Genomic DNA, 17,394 nt, shown 5'->3' on the forward strand with positions numbered 1-17,394 from the left:
ATTTTGGTTGGTTCAAGGAGCCTGCGCGACACCATAATTTTAAACTGATTGGATGTATAAGATGCAGCCCTGGGAGTTTCTTATTGGTAGGCACTATTCTCAGGGCTGTGGAATGTGCTGACTGTTATCTGTGGGGCCAGGAGTCTCTGTTTTTACCTTATAGGGCAGTTTTCATGCCCCAGCTTGCTTAATCTATAGTTTCCTGGAAGGGGGCGGGGAATAGCAAGGGGAGGGTATCAGGGCATGTCTATGCATGTTTCAAAACAACAGCCGAGCATTTTACAGAAGCTAATAGAGCATTGGGATTCGGGGGGTAGTGGGTGAATGAAGAGGGTCTCAGGGTCCTACACAGGCAGATCTCTGTGAGTTCAAGGTTAGCCTGGTCTACATAGTGAGTTCCAGGCAATCTGGGGCTACAGGGAGACCCTGTCTCTTAAAAAAGACAACAAAAATAAGATATTGGAAATGGTAAATTGGGTAGACTACTCTCCCATTCTCAGAAATCAACCAGAAGTAGCAAAGTGAGGGAAGAGGTCTCAAGCATCATGTTTGACAAGTAAGAAATACCCAAACTACAAATGAGCATCAGGGATGTACATATATCAGGGATCTAAAAGAATGGTCCTTTTAGAAGTCAGGGGCAAATTTTTCATGCAGTTGAATAGACTCTCTGTCAGCAGATGTGGGTCTTGTCTGAAACTGGCTTGCTAAAAACAAAACAAAATGAAATGAAAGCCAATTTGCTGAGGCTATGGGAAGAATAAGAAAGAATAGCACCCATATATGAACACAGATGCTGTAATTGAAGGAGGAGAGGCTCAGTGTTTTGAAGAGCCCTATAGCTGCCCATCTTGATTGCCTGCACAGCTAAGTCATGTGGAGAATTTTTTAGAAATTCTTAGTAATCAGTATGTTCTGTCAAAATAAAAGCAGAGATCTCACCTCAAATGGGATAAGAGACAGTTTGTTCTGGAGCCAAATATGACCAACCATGGCCTGTGAACACACATTCAGATTACCCCAAATTCCATGTTCTAGCAAGGAAGAAGTTTTATGTAGTTTACAACAAAGAAAAGTCATAAAGATACTTTTCAAATACAGTGGTGGAAACAGTACATAGGAAACAGTACAACAGAAGAGAAATCTCAGCTATAGGCCTCATTTGATATCTGATGGCATTCTTAAGTCTTTTGATTGGAGGGCACTGATTCTTTTGTTAAGGTAATACATTGTAATTCAAAAAGTTAATTTAGAAACAGAGGTGGGTAAAGAGTAGCTATTCAGGGGCTAAAGATAGCCTGAGATAAATGGTAATTATGCTCTGAACCTGCAACATTCCAGGCTCTCCACAGGAATTGAAGTGTTAATCATTTGGTCAGCTTTGCAGGAAGTTCAGTTCAAGATGCAGGATTTTTCTGGGAACTTTCCTTCACAATACAAAGTAAAAAGAATTTTGTAAGACAACTGTTCTCTCAAGGGATTTTTTTTTTTTTTCTTTACTGATTTACTTTTATTTTATGTGTATGAGTGTTTTGCCTACTTGTAAATGCACCCATGTCATGCAGTGCCAGAACAGAGCATTTAATCCCCAGGAAATAAGAGCTGCAGAAGGTTGTAAGGCGCCATTTGGGTGCTGGAAACACAACTGGGGTCTTCTGCAAGAGCAGCCAGTGCTCTTAACAGCTGGTCCATCTCTCTGGCCCCCAGGGAATTTTTTAAAGTAAATAAATCCCACCCTATGCTCTGTTAGAAAGCCCATAAACTGCTAAGATTTAAAAAAAAAAAAAAATAGAGCTAATGGAAACCTTCATTATTCCATCAAACTTGATCCCATGTTGGCAAATCCTTTGGTCTTTGATTTCTTATCCTATTTCCCCCCTTAAACTTCATTGCATATATATATATATATATAATTTTATATAGCTTGCTTCAAGTTACTTCTGAGAAAATGTGCTAAAACTTGCCTCTATTTGGAATTTTAAAACAATTTTAAAGGAAAAAAATTTTTTTAAAAAGAAGAAAGTAAAAATAACAATGGTGACAACATTCACAGTGCTATGAAAGCTCAAACCAGACAAATTCCAGCCTAGATATTAGGAAGTGGATAAGAAATTTCCACCCAACCTAAGGTACTTTTAGCAATAGATGGCTTCTGGAATTGGGGAGAGATAATGTCTTACATGGATGGAGCTCAATCAGACTCTGTAAGCCCATATATATATATATGAAATTGAATGGAAAGCACTGTAGGGGAGTATGGATAGAGAATGGGATCTAAATACCATCAAACTATATTGTACAAAAACTGCAGTAATTCAATTAAAAAATGAACTTGGAAAATAAATTCCTCTTCTTGAGAAGGTTTTTAAATATAGTCTATGTCTTGGAGCTGGAGATTGTTAGGGAAAGAGGAATTTACTGCTTGTTTGAATATACTGCTTGTCTGAATTTACTGCTTGAATTTACTTATTTAAATTTACTGCTTGTAACCATTAACTCAACTGGAGACACAGGCATCCGGAGATAGAGGCAAGTGCTACAGCCCCCGGAGCCTGACCTGTTCTGTGTCATGTCATGTAGACACGTCTGCTTACACAAGACAACAGGAAAGAGTCGTGCCAGGCACATACCAACGATCTCTCCCCGATTGAGACACCTGAAGGGAGTTGTAACATTTTTCTTGTTTTAAAGTTATTGGTTTGTGAAATGCTTGCTTTAAAACTATTGGCTGTATAAACGCGGGCTTTTGTGTAACGGTTGTGGGAGCCTATATAATCTTTACCTAAAGTTTAATGAAACTCTGCTTGATTTTTGCATCTCCATACTCGTGCATTTGTTCTCCAGAAGAGACCCACCGAGTCACGGACCCTAACCGAGATGTATTGTTTTCAAAGATAAGTGTCATAAGGAGGAGGAGAGAATAAAAATCAAGTCCATAAAATTCTAAAAAGAAGTAAAAATAATTTTGTTCTTTAAAGACATACCTTCTCTACAAATGTTATTACTATCATAATTAATGTATATAATACATATAGATTTTATCAAAATCACACTTCTCTCCAGACACACACTCCTTCTATTTATGAATATTCTTCTAAGTTAATTTTTATATGATAATTAAAATAAGACTAGAAAAAAATTTAAGCAAGAAATTGCCAGAATTATATTCTTCTCAAGACTCCAGAGGCATTCAGCTATCTTCTGCCAAATGGCTAGTTTTAAAGAGACTTGTGAGCATTATTTCTTATGTGACTATCTTCCTGTGTAAATTCCTACATAATCTGACCTTGTTTGCAAACAGCTCTCAGGCATTAACCCTGAGCAGGTACATCTGCGATCCCCAGAATTCACATCATCTGCAATACTGTTCAGAAAACTGTAGAAACAAGACATCAAGTTTGAGATAAATTTTCACTTCCACTGATGGGCAATTTTAATCGAGAAATTGCTAGTTTATAGTAGGACTGAATAAGAGGTTATATGTTTGAGAGGTACTAGTTAGGGAATACAGGAGGATTTGGACTTGGAAGAGAGGCTTGGAAACAGTACAAATACAGTGTACCCATGTTTGAAATGCTCCAATAAAAATACAATTAAATAACAATGAAAAGAAGGAGATGCAGGAATTTCTGCTACAGAGATCCCCACACCCACTTTCACAGATTCTTTGTAACTTGTTTGTTTAGCCCTTCATGTGATCGCACTGCACATGATGAAGTATAATTAACCAGATATATATATTTTGCTTGTTTTGTTTGCTTAAGTGTCATTTTGTTTTATGATTATAATAATTTTTTTTTTGTTTTGGTCTTTTTGAGACAGGGTCTCCCTGTAGCCCCAGCTGTCCTGGAACTCACTGTGTAGACCAGGCTGGCCTTGAACTCACAGAGATCCGCCTGCTTCTGCCTCTCCAGTACTGGGATTAAAGGTGTGCGCCACCACACCTGGCAAGATTATAATAATTTTTATAGTAAAAGTATCTTGATAAACAGAGTAAGAGGATGAAACAATTTATTTTTGACATAGCAGAGACTTTATTTAGAAAGAATGAAGTGTCATACTCCCGTACAAATACACAGAGAAATAATGAAGCTTCATTTCCTATTGCTAGAGAAGCAGCAAAGGAGAAGCACACAGTCCTAACTCATCATCAAATCTCCGAGCCCAGCATTGTGTAAGATCATGGCACTGCTTCTGTATTTTGCAGAATTCCTCAGTTCTTTCTCCTTCCCTCCCTCCATTCCGTCCTTCCCTCCTTCCTTCTTCATTTCTTTCCTTTTTTCCCCTATACACTTTTTCCTCTTCTTCTGCCCACCTTTAAATTGTAGATGCATTTATGACGGTGATATAAAAATACAGTTTTAGATCATTTATTAGAAAGTATCCATTTAACATTGTCTTTACAAACATTCTGTCCTACTAAGTACATATCCCCCAGATGTCCTATTTGCTTTTTATTTTTAAAGTATAAAACTCTTTTTACAGTGGAACAATATTTATACCAAAGGGTTTCAGATTTTTTAATTTTTAATTCTTTTGTGTATGAGTGTATTGCCTGCATGTATGCAAGTGCACCGTGTCATGAAATGCCCTCGGTGGTAGGAAGAGGGTATCAGATCCCCTGGAACTGGAGTTAGAGACAGTTGTTAGCCCCATGTGAGTGCTGGGAACTGAACCCCGGTCCTCTGCAAGAGCAGCCAGTGCTCTTTAATACTGAGCCATCTCTCCAGACCCAGTTTCACTATTTTCTTGACAGACTATTGCCAGAATATATTATACAAGTAGTAGTGATTTAACTCAATTTTTGTACGGAAGATCAATAATAAAATAAATATTTAGTTTTATAATTGATAAAATATATATTGGTTATCATAGATAAACATGCATGCTGGACAACACATGACTTCATAAATGTAATGGAAAGATGGAAAGACACAACCAATGTGTTTCCGAGCACAGTCTGTGCATTCATTAAATAGTAAAGTATTTGCCAGCAGTAGCACTGGAAAAGCTTTATTCCATAGTCCATTGAAAATACTTAAGGAATTGGTCTTTTCATGATGTTCCTCATTTCCTGCATATTCCATTCCTGCCTGATTTTTACATTTTTTAATAGTCTGCTTGAGCAGACCAGTTCTTCGACTTTGTAGTTCAGTCTTGAAATTTTGTTTTTCATTTCATTTGTTCTGCTTGTGAGGCTTTCTCCTGTCATCTCAAATTGACATGCTGAGTTTTTCAATTCCATCTTCATTTTGGCTTGGAGTTTCTTCAATATTTCTATCTCTTTTGTGAATTCACTTTTCAAGTCCTGAACTGTTTTGTTATTTCATTCAGTCATATATTTGTATTTTCTTGAGCCTCAGTCATAAGTTTATGTCTATCCTCTTTGAGTGGTATGTCTGTGTGTTCTTTAAGTTCTTTGATCATATTTATGATTGGTCTTTTAAATTCTGGGCCATAGAGTTCCTCTAAGTGATTCTCATTCTAATACACTTCTATAGGACTGGTGGTTTTTATTGGGGGAATGTTCTCATGGTTTTTCATATTATGTGTGCTTTGGCATTGTCATTTGGGATACAGATGTTTTTTTGTTGGTTGTATAACCGATATGAAATTCTATTCTGACTTTGTTTAGTTGAAGTTCAGTTCTGCTTATATTGTTGATGTAGCTTGTTTGATTATTGATTATTGCTTAGGCACAGAAAATTAGTTGGTGTGTGTTTCAAATTTCACATAGTAGTAAGCAGGTCAGAGTAGTAGGCAGGTCTGTGGCAGGAAGATCCTGAAGTCAGGACAAGGCAGGGTGGGGGACAGCCTGTGGAGGATCTACCAAACTAGACAGAGTATGTGCAGGTGCAGTAGCTAGAGAACACAGCTATTCTGCTTACAGGGGATCAGGACCTAGTGGACATGGTTCTCTCTGGAAGACAAAATTCTCTGTGGAAGACAAAGATAGGTTTGGAATGAATAAAGTTACTCAGAATTCTGCACCACTGGGGGAAACTCTAATTGGCAAAGGGAAGTGAATTCATATTTTTTCATATATATTTTCTCAGGCTAGTTTTCAAAAAGTTTTTTCCTACTTTTCTTAACTGATCTCAGGATAAATAATATTTTCTGTGAAATAATTGTTAGGTTTATGAAGTTTTCTTATTCAGTGAGAGAATGAAGTCAGTCAAGCCAATTTTTTTTTTTCTTTTTAAAGTTCCATTCTTTAAATGTACTAAGGTTTTGTCAGAGTTAGGAAATCCATATATCTTCTCTGAAGAGTGGTATGTGGCTCAGGCTTTGTAACTGAAAAACAGTCATGTTCAATTCATATTTGTTGTTCTGGTATACATTCAACAAGTAGGAGCTGAAGGTGGAGATTTCAGCTCCTATGACTCTTAAAAGATGTTTCAAATGATTGAAATTCACTTTTTCACTATAACTTTAAAAGTTAAGCTCTGTGCTAGGGTTCTGAACATGAGTTCTTATATCTATGTGTGATTGTTGTATTTTACCCACTTGATTTTCTTATGAAATCTTATTGCTAGATGAGTAGATGACACAAAATAGGCTCTCATTTATTATTTGCTTCATGAGAATAAATGTGCATGCCTCTTGTATAAGGTTGGTTTTTTGAACTAGTTTTAAAAATAAATATTTTTATTAATTTTTTAGAACTTCATACATGTATTTTGATCACATTTCTCTCTCCCCTAACCTCTCCCAGTTGCATTCCCACCTCCCTAGTCACCAACTTCCTGCTCTTCTTTTTCCCTATTGAGTCCAATATGTATTATAAGTGAATACAATTAAGTTTCTGAGAGGTTTGAAGAATATGCCCAAATAGTTCTATTAAGTGTCATAGGAACAATTCATTAGGAAGTCCCACATAATGGTCTCCTGGGTCTCTCTACCCCATTCCTTATGTCCCTGTGGTTTATGATAAACACAAGAACTTGAAGGATGCTGTAAAAGCACAGGTCATGTCATAAATATCCTCTCAATACTTAAAGGCCAGAATCCCAATGTGTTGACTTCCTATGTTACTTAGAACAAGTATCACCAGGCCCCCATGATCTGGTCTCCCATTTCATACTCTTTTCTCCTCAAGCATTTATTTAGATTCCATAGTATTTCAGCTATTTCTAATAATTGTTTGAACACTGCTTAATGATTGTTCCCCATCTGATCACCCTATGTGAAATTATAATGTGGTCTCCAAATTCTATACCTTCTTAATCAGTTTGCTTCTTTTCTTATTTAATCCGATTATTTTTTGAAATTCTGCATACCTAATGTATATTTTTGGTCACCTCAAATTATATTTGAATCTTTGGGCATAGATAAAATTCCATTCATGCTGGGTGTGGTTGCTCACACCTTTAATTCTAGCACTATGGAGGCAGAGGCAGGTAGATCTCTGGAAGTTCAAGGTCATCTTGGTCTACATAGCAAGTACTAGGCCAGCTGGGGCTACAGAGAGACACTGCTTCAAAAAGACCTGATATTATGCACAATGTTATTGTTCACTATTTCTCTTTACTGAAGGTCAACTCCAAAATAAGAGGTAAGTGTGTAGATCACACACACAGCACAGCTCAGTATATATTTGTTGAATATATGCAAGGTCCACTCTCATCTTCCACTCAAGACAAATTAAATAATATTTATTTACAAACATGAGACACTTTTAAAAAGTGTGCTGAAGTGGCAGGTACCAGGAAAGAAATATATACCTGCACTATTATTTCTGAGTGAGAAACATTATAGTACAAAATTCCATAAGAGGTAGTTCATAAAGGGTAGGTGTAACCCCTATATTATATCAGAATGAACATTAAGGAAACTAAAAAGGTTAATTGCTATTTTCTTTTTTCCTTCATATTCTTTCAAATTCATTTGTACTAACGTTCCCTTTTAAGGTTGCATCTATGAATGACTTTTGTTACTCATAAAAACATTGGAGGGCTTGAGAGATGGTTCAGTGGTTAAGAACACCGGCTGCTGCTCCAGAACACCCAGGTTCAAATCCCAGCACCTACATGGCAGCTAATAACTGTCTGTAATTCCAGTTCCAGGGGATCGAATGCCCTCTTCTGTTCTCCATGGGCACTGCATGACACAGTTTATTTACTTACATGCAGGAATAACACTCATACACATAAAATAAAAATAAATAAATAATCACATTAGAAAACTAAGTAAGTAAAAGAGTGACAAATAACAGTTATGGATTTGAACTTGCAGTTTTAAAGAGGTGAAATAGTCCATTCAATTATATGATTATGCTATGCACATGAGGGAAAACAAGATCTATTATTTGGCACATATGGAGAGAAATGCTGTGGAATATGAACAGAAACAACAATCCAAGAATATATGCTCCATTGATCCTGTATACAATACTATAAGATCCTTTACCTTGACAACTGATCATATTAACTTCTTATGTATTTATGGGCTTCTCTAAGCTCTGAGTCATTGTGATGTGAGTCAGGGCTACGGTATTTAATATGATATCATTGGCATCTTGCTCACAGCCTCACACTTGCTATGTGCTTAAGTAACATATATACTGCATTTGTTTAGGCATGTTAGTACATGCTTTTAATCCTAGCACTCAGAAGGCAGAGGCAGGTTTATCCTCTTGAGTTCAGTCCTCACCTACATAGTGAGACCTTGAAACCAGACTATGTCTCAAAGAAAAAAAAGGACTATAATAAATAAGGAAATGAATGGAAATGATGTGCAATCTCACCGTGTTATTTTCAGGTAAAACTAAAGTTAATAAAGAAAGCAAATCTATAACTCTTATCCACAATATAATTGTGACAGCAAACTTTACATAAAATTAATTTTTAAAATGCAGTAATTTTCTGATGCTTTTATTATTTGATTATCAATAAATCACAAAAATCACAAAAATCACAAAAAATACAAATATCTTTGTGATAAGGGGAAAGATAAAAAGGAACATACAAATGTTATATTTAAAAAAAAACTAACAGTCAGAAAACAAAAAGAGAAAAATGAAATGAAAGCAAGTATTTTGGCTATAAAACAAAATACCTATTTTAATGTAAGTTAATGAAATAAGTTAATGAAAACCTCATTGTACAAAAGAAAAAAGAAGTCAGTGAGAGCAAACTTAAACATTCAGAATCAAATCCCAAGGATATAAAAATTTGGCAAATGGAAGAAAACAACTAGTTGGTTAGAAATGAAAGAATGAATTATCCAGTAAATTGTACTGAAATTGTGATTAACTCAGTTGCAAGAAATTAAATCAGATTCCTAACCCACATACAATTTGGAGATACAGTGAGGATCAAATAGTAATAAACTGCCAACATTAAAGAAAATGTGGAAAAGACAATAGGAAAGAGAGAAAAGCTGATCAGAAAGGGAAAAAAATCAAAGAATGATATGGCAGAACTCACTTTAGAAAACACTACAGGCAGTTATAAGATATGCACAATGTAATGGGCATACAAGAATTCAAAGTGGGTAAAAGACCAGGGAATATATGGAACTATGCTAACATTTACTGATAGCAATGGAAATACATTAAAATATGACGTTTTTAAGCATCACATTAGTAAAATATTAAATGGTACATTACATCCAGTAGAATAATATTGATAAATGGCCCTTTATAAATGTTAATAAAATGCAAAGCATGATTTGTGTGAAGTAATTTGACAATATTGATGATTATATTGAAATTAGATCATGTATATTATAAATAATTATATATGCATATGTCACCAAAATAGTGATCCCCAAAATGATAGACAATCTCTATTAGAAAATATTTTAATAAATTAGAGTTCTTCTGCAATATAAAATGCTACATCATTAAGAAGTTAGGATAAATATATTTATCTAGAAATCAGTCAATGTTCTCATCACAGCATGTTTTACTGTTGTTTTGTGGGGATTTTAAATATTATTAGTTTTTCAAAGTTTCATACATTTATGTTATATATATATATATGTATATATTGAACATATACATCCACACCTACTTCTCTCCAACTCCTCATGTCCCCTAACCCCATCTCCTTCCCAACTTCTTGGCCTGATTTACTTTTTGTTTTTCTCATTAATAACCCCTGAGGGTTAGTGCTGCAGTAATGCATATGGGTGTGTGGCCATCAAGTTGAGCATGAGTAACTTATCGGCAGTCATGTTACTAAGCAGATGGACTTTCCCTTAGCAGACTTCCACAGCCAATAGCTCTTCTCCTAGGAGGAAGTCTCAGGGTCACTGTTATATTCAAAAAGATTTTGGACAATCCCTAAACATATCACAGCATAATTTATTTAGTTTAGACATGTGAGACTGAAAAATTTTGCTCACTAATAAGGAAAAGGCGGAATGATACCAGAGTAGATTATCAAAAAGAGGAGCAGACATTTAGAAAACACATAAAAATAAAAAATAATGAAAAGATTTTTTACTTAATGTCTTTTCTAGACATTAAGTAAAATAATGAAAAGATTTTTTTACTTAATGTCTTTTCTAGATTAGAAATTTACATACCTTATTTATTGATCCTTAATAGTACAATAAATACTACAAATGAAACATACAGCTTGCCAATATTTGGGTGCATATTTGTTTTATTTGCTGTGTTAAAATAATTCTTTTAATAATGGATATATGTGTGTGTGTTTATGTGTGGGCGTGCCTAGCTGAGTACAGGTGCCCACAGAGGCCAGAAGGGGGAAGGAATGGGATGCCCTGAAGCTGGAGATCCAGTTAGTGTTGATCTTCCTTATGTGGGTTCTGGAAACTGAACTCAGTACCTTTGCAGCAACAGTGTTACCCTCTTAATGCTTATCCATCTCTCCATCCCCTAAAACAGACTGTTAGAAACCTAGAAACTATGCATCTCATGACATGTCTTCAGGATAAAGTCTGAAGACTTTAAATGTCCTTTTGCGTCCAGTTCCATGTCAGTATTTTTTTTTTTTTTGAGGAAGAGAAAACTAGCATAATATTCAGTACAGTATATTTTTGGAGTGGCCGCTGAGTAAAAAGTATATTAAATTGAACAGCAAATATCCTCCATTTCCATTTATATCCATAGAGCCTGACAAGGAATAAATTAGATTTAGAGATAACACAACCCTTCAAGACATTCACATTTTCTAAATCTTTGATGCTTTCATGCATCAGATAAATGATTTAAAACTACTAAAATTTTGCAAAGTGAAGGCATCATAGTGAGTCTTATTAAATTATAGAGCCACATTAAAAATACCTTAACTGTAGAAGAAATAGGATTTAATACATTTGAATGTAGAAGTCATGCCATTTTCCTGTCTTGGGATTCCAAACTAAGAATACAATATTTTCATTAACATAAGAGTCTCTTAGATCATTCCTTTTAGAAGGGAAAGACTACAAGTGAGTGTAACAGAAATAAGCAATCATTCTTTCTAATCTCTGCTAATTTCTAATATCATTCTTTCTAATGTCTGTAACAATCGGAGACTTTTCAAAAGAGGCAGTTACTAAGAAAAGCCTGGAAATAATTATTTTCTCATAAAACATGTGTACAAATAATGATCTAGTTTACAGAATACATTTGGCTTAGAAACTCACATTCAATCTAGCTAATATGGCTACTTTGTGGAAAAAATGTACTCTCTACTGAGACACTGTATCACATATATTGGAAGATTCTTCTGATACTTATATACATATATGGTGACTGAGATGGAAATGTGTTCCTGTTCTTAAGTAATTCACAAATCTCACAACCATAAGTGGTCTCAGAAATATACACAATGATTAACTTGGTGGTAAAACCATTCATTCTAGACTTTCCAAGCTGTTTGGGGACACTGATCACACTAACATTAAAATATTAATATTAATCCAAACATATTTTAATCCTACATTTACTGATCTATCCATGTAGTTACCCTGCTGGAATCCAGAATTAGTAAATGTGCTCCTATGTCCTGTGACTTAGCCCAGCCTTAATATTGTTACTCAGCTCTCAAAAACAAATAAAGAAAATAAAATAAAGAAAAATGCCAAATCTCAGAATATACAGTTTCTAGGGGAAAACTCTTCCTATAATTCAGAAATTCACAATTATATGCAGTTATGGAGCCTTTATTGAAATGTTATTGTTTTTGAAATGTCACTCTAGATGATCTGAGTAAAAACATTGCCAAAAGCTTACTAAACTCTGAACTCACACTTCCAACCACAAAATTGTTACCTGTATCCCCTTCAGTAACTTGGCCCTGGACTCAGGTTTATCACAGCTGATAGTATATGGTCTTTGACTGGAGTTATGTGAATGGCAGCCTCCTTGGCATTAGAATTGTGCCTTGCTGAGAATTCTGAGTACCACTTACAATATTTTATTGATTTCACAAACCATCTTCACACAGACTAACAAAGCTCAATTTTAATAGTAACAAGGCCTCAGATTCCTGTATCTTCTGTGTCTAGAATGTCATATACATGTTGTTTTGATGCCATACAAACAGAAAGGGGAAAAAGTTCCTCTTGTTTGCCACTTTGTCTCTGGGTCCTCAGGTACTGGTTAACATATGGTCAGCACTGAGTAAATAATTGTTGGATGAATAGTGGAAATAAATGTACACTGAATGAATTAATAGCTAAGGATATTTGCTGAAACATAAGAATTTAGTTGGCCAAACTATTTTAGTACTGAAAGAATTAGATACTGCTTAAAAATAGATAAAAACCGTAAATCTCATCAGCCTCCCACTGAGTACAAGAACACTCTAACAAGCATCTGCTTGAATAGGTCTGGTGATAAGACATCCGTTATCTCACTGCATTACAAAAAAAATTTCACTTCCTGTAATGTTCATTATTCGTTATAGTATGAGATATACATATACATAATGTAACCATATATATGTATACATATATATACATGTATATATGTATATATATATATCACCTTTTAAAATAAAGTGGCCATTCCTTTAAAAAAATTATGCCTATAATAAATGTTGCTGCTTCTAGGTTTTTTTTTCCCTATGGTTATTTCTTTCAAGATAAAGTGTTCCATGGTGCCAAATGTTTGCCCTCAACTATTCTAGCAGTACATGTAATAGCCTGTGCATTATGTGATAGGTACATAGGAGATTTGTCGATTTGCTATACTTCCATCAGTGAAACCACAATTTTATACTGATTTTCTTTTACCACTTATTTCTCTCCCCTCCCCTCCTCGTGCTTTCTTTCCTTTCCTCTCCTGGTCTTCTCTTTCCCACAGTATTCCTCATTTTCACTTTCTTTTTCTTTCCTTCCTGTTTTGTCTTCACTCAGAGTCATGATTATTGATTTCACTTAAAATGCATTTTCAATCTGAAATATTTGACATTAAAATGCTGGTTCTGGGGGCTGAAGAAATAGTTTGGTGGTTAAGAGGATGTACTGCTCTTGTAGTTCATTTCCCAACACCCAAGTCAGGCAGCTTACAACTGCTTGTAACTCCAGCTTTAGGATATCCATCACCCTTTTCTGGACTCCAGAAACAATACACTCAAATGTACCAATCCCCAACACACACACACGCATATGTACACACACACACACACACACACACACACACACACACATAAAAATTAAAATCAAACCTTTTTAAAAAGAAAGTCTAAAAACAATGCTGGTTCTAGCCATTGAACACATAAACTTCAGACTTGGATTTAGCATTTATTAGTAAGATAAACCTTAATAAATTTCTAAAAGTCTGTGTGCCCTAGAAATTACATTTATAAAATGGAGCAAATAACAGTACTTGTATAATAGTTTCCTTTCATGTTTGATTATTAAGTTGGCTAAGTATAATCTTCTAACATGAATATTTGTCATAATAATTTTGAAGGCAATTTCCCCATAGTCTTAGCTATCTGATTGCAAAGTGCATGGCTCTTGTTCTCTTTGCTTCATTTTGATTCACCTCATCAGTAACCTCTGCCATCAAAAATGTACAGTCATCTTAATCTTTGGAATATTGAAGAAATATTTCTTTGTTTTGACCATGTGTTTCCTGTTAATGTCACACATCTAGAACTTAGCAGATAGAGAAGCTCCACACAGGTAGAGCTCATGCTTACTTAACTTGCTAGAATAAATGTACCATATTGTGTTGTGTTTGCACTCAACATGCATTTAATAAATATATTTAGATGAATAAATTTATGAACTCTCCAAAGTCTAAATGATAACAATATCCAATGATCCAAACATTAAATTCTACTATATTTAAAACCACTTTAACAAATATAACTAATACTAGACTTAAGATGAGTCTACAGAGTATCTGCTATTTCATCCATCTTCTCAAAGTACTAGGATCTTTGCACTTTGGGGGACATGTTGAAACAGGGTCTCCATGTGACCTCAGATGGTCTGGAACTTACTATGTAGACCAGGCTGCCTCAATCTCACAGAGATCTGCATGCCTCTGCCTTCCAAGTGCTGGGATTAAAGTCCTATGCCACTATTTCTAGCTTGTACAAATACTTTGGATGGTCTTGAAACAAACAGGGAAAACCAGCCCTCTCTCTCCCAAAGATAAAAGCTGAAATCATTTAGAAAGGAGTGGGAGAACAGAAACTACACTTGAGATTTGACAGTGAAGTCCAGGATTCTCCCTTCATCCTGCCCTGGGGTGGATTATTCACTGAAAGCCTGTGAAGTCCAGTGTTTCCTGTCCTTCCCTCCTCTTGGAAGTCACTTATCATACGTGACCTTCACTTTCCCAGGGCCTCAGCAGCCACTATGTTTATCTCATTCTTGGCCTCCACTTTGGACCGCCATTTTATTCTTATACTCCTAAACAAATTTAATCACATTTATATAAATAAAAATACTACACATGGTAGCTGAATGAAAAGTAAAACATCTTGTTGCTTAATGAAAAATGTGTTTCATAGTAAAAAGTGGAAAGCAATTGGAGAAAGGTTGTATGTGTTTGGATAATCTGAAAGACTCTCTTCTCTATTCAGGACTTTCACCAATTATGATCTTCTGGATTCAAAATCACTTTATCTCTAGGTCCTTTACATAAGTATTTATCATGGAACATCATCTATTTTTTTTAAATTAAGTTTTCATGGTTTTCAATGGTATAGTATTAGAGAAATAATCTTAAATTCTAGATATACAAAAATACTTGAAATAATTTCTTTTTAATAAAGTGCATTTGAATCTTCTCATTTTGGAAAATAAATTCTAGTTTCACATGATTTTTAGTTCATGGAAAATTTTAAATAAATTATTTTCCTAGGGCTTTCTGAAAACATAACTTCTTAGACAAAAGTTACCATGGGTTATTCTCTTAATACAGCTAAAATCTGAGACACTTTTCTCAGCTCTTTTTGCAAACTTGACTATAGTTAGAGTTATTTCAACATTACAAAAAGCAAAAATTAAGCTGAAGAATTTTAAACCTTGTCAAGATGCCACAGATTCTCCTGGAAACTGAAGCCCAGGATCCATAACCACAGCTTTTGATACACTAGGAGGATCAGTTTTCATAATTCAGCAACATGAAAAGTCAATACAGTGCCTCTTTTTTCTACTTTTGATGGAACCTAAAAAAGAAAAAGGACTCCCCTATTGATTTGATGTAAGAAACAATAGATTCCAACTTAGTAAAACTCCAAATAGATGACATTGAGGATACATTTTAGATGCTAGTATGACAATGAAATTTTTACACACAGAATTGCCTGTGATTAGTTTTAAAAGGAGACCTCAAATAAAGGAGGAAAGAAAAGTAAAATATATGATCACATGTAATTTACAAATGCTGATGTCTACTTTCTGCAAAAAAAAAAAATATTGAAAGGATAAAAGCTTCATCACAAATCTGGTTACTTTATAAAATGGAGAGTTCCTAAGGCACTCAGATCTGAGTATAGCTATATATAGATTTGTTTTCTAGAATGCATTTTGCTCATCTGCCAGAATAATCCAGATTATATCATAATGATAAAAGCAACTATTTATGAATCTGAGTCTTGTAATTTATTTCTCATTCTTACCTACATATGGTCAAAAAGTAAATAATATTTAAATTTAGAATTTTTCTCTAGAAAACTACTCAGGAAGACCAGTAAAGAAACTTCATGTTTCATTTCAAATATGGAATGCACTGAATGTGAGAACTTGAAATGATCACCAAGGATCCATAGCTACTCTGCATTTTACAGATGGCACTACTGTATCTACAGAGTTTAAAGAGCCTTTGCACTTGAGGACACATACCCAAAGTAAGCTAGTGAGTGCCCTGCCCACTGTACCACAGAGGTCCTTACCCTTGAGCAGCTTGATGAATTTGGGAGCCAGTTACAATGACAGTAATGTAAATATACTCCAGTAACATTTTTATTTAAAACAGAGCATCTCTTTGGATAAACAATATGTTCTTTATAAAACAGTATGCCTGTTCTGATGATGTAGAAACTTGCAGTTATAAAGACAATAGAATGTTTAAGTTGTTACTCTAGAAAACTGCTAGGCAAATCGCTTTGGCTTTTGTATTGTTATGAAGTTACCTGTTCCACTTAAATATAGTGTATGAAAGGTTGCAATATATTCAATGACAAAAGCCATTATGTGCAATATATAGAATGAATAATTCATGAGCTAGTATGTTTCTGCACAAAGAATATTTAAGATTCTAAGGAAAAAAAACATAAATAAAACTGTACTACCAAAAAAATACTAGATGTCAAAATTTTTCTCCAGCGAGGCCAATATTGCTTATACTGTCTTCTGATATTTGTATTCTGAGAACATAAAAATATTCTATCCATTGTAATTTCAGCAAAACATTATTTTACATACTAATATCATGATAACAATCGATTTTAACAGTGGTAAAAGTAATTTACAAAGTCATGCTTCTGTCTTCATAGTAACTGTACTTTACTGAAGCCCTAAACAACACTAAAGAATACAATAATATAACTTTGAATGCACATTGATTTACAACAAGTTTCATGATAAGTAACTAGACCTTTAGAGTCTATATACCTTAACTAACACAAGACAACTTCGCCCACACTCTGTCTTTTCCACAATCCAGGTGTGAGCATTTTCTTTCCCTACCAGAATGACTTCAAAGTTTTTTGAAAGATATTACAGTCCAGTACTGTTCCTGTTAAGGCTGGAGATTTGTGATTGATATTATCACACGCAAATACAGCCAAGACATTCTTATTTTCATACATTTTAAAATTACTAGCTGACAACCAGTTAAAATAAAGACCATCCAAAGCTAATTCTAATAAAATATACAGAGCTGTTTCTGAGATTTATATATCACACATTTTCAATGCTGATAGACTTTTTAGTCATATACATCCAGCAGCATACACACGCACACACACA

At 34.6% G+C, this 17,394-nt stretch overlaps 1 protein-coding gene across 1 annotated transcript in view; it reads right to left on the reverse strand.

The window, feature by feature from the left end:
- The window catches only part of Gabrg1 (gamma-aminobutyric acid type A receptor gamma1 subunit), a 92,240-nt gene that overhangs the window by 74,184 nt on the left and 662 nt on the right, over positions 1 to 17,394 (reverse strand). The window lies entirely within an intron of this gene.

Source organism: Nannospalax galili, unplaced genomic scaffold (assembly GCF_000622305.1).
Source record: "Nannospalax galili isolate Female #2095 unplaced genomic scaffold, S.galili_v1.0 scaffold318, whole genome shotgun sequence".
NCBI lineage: Eukaryota > Metazoa > Chordata > Mammalia > Rodentia > Spalacidae > Nannospalax > Nannospalax galili.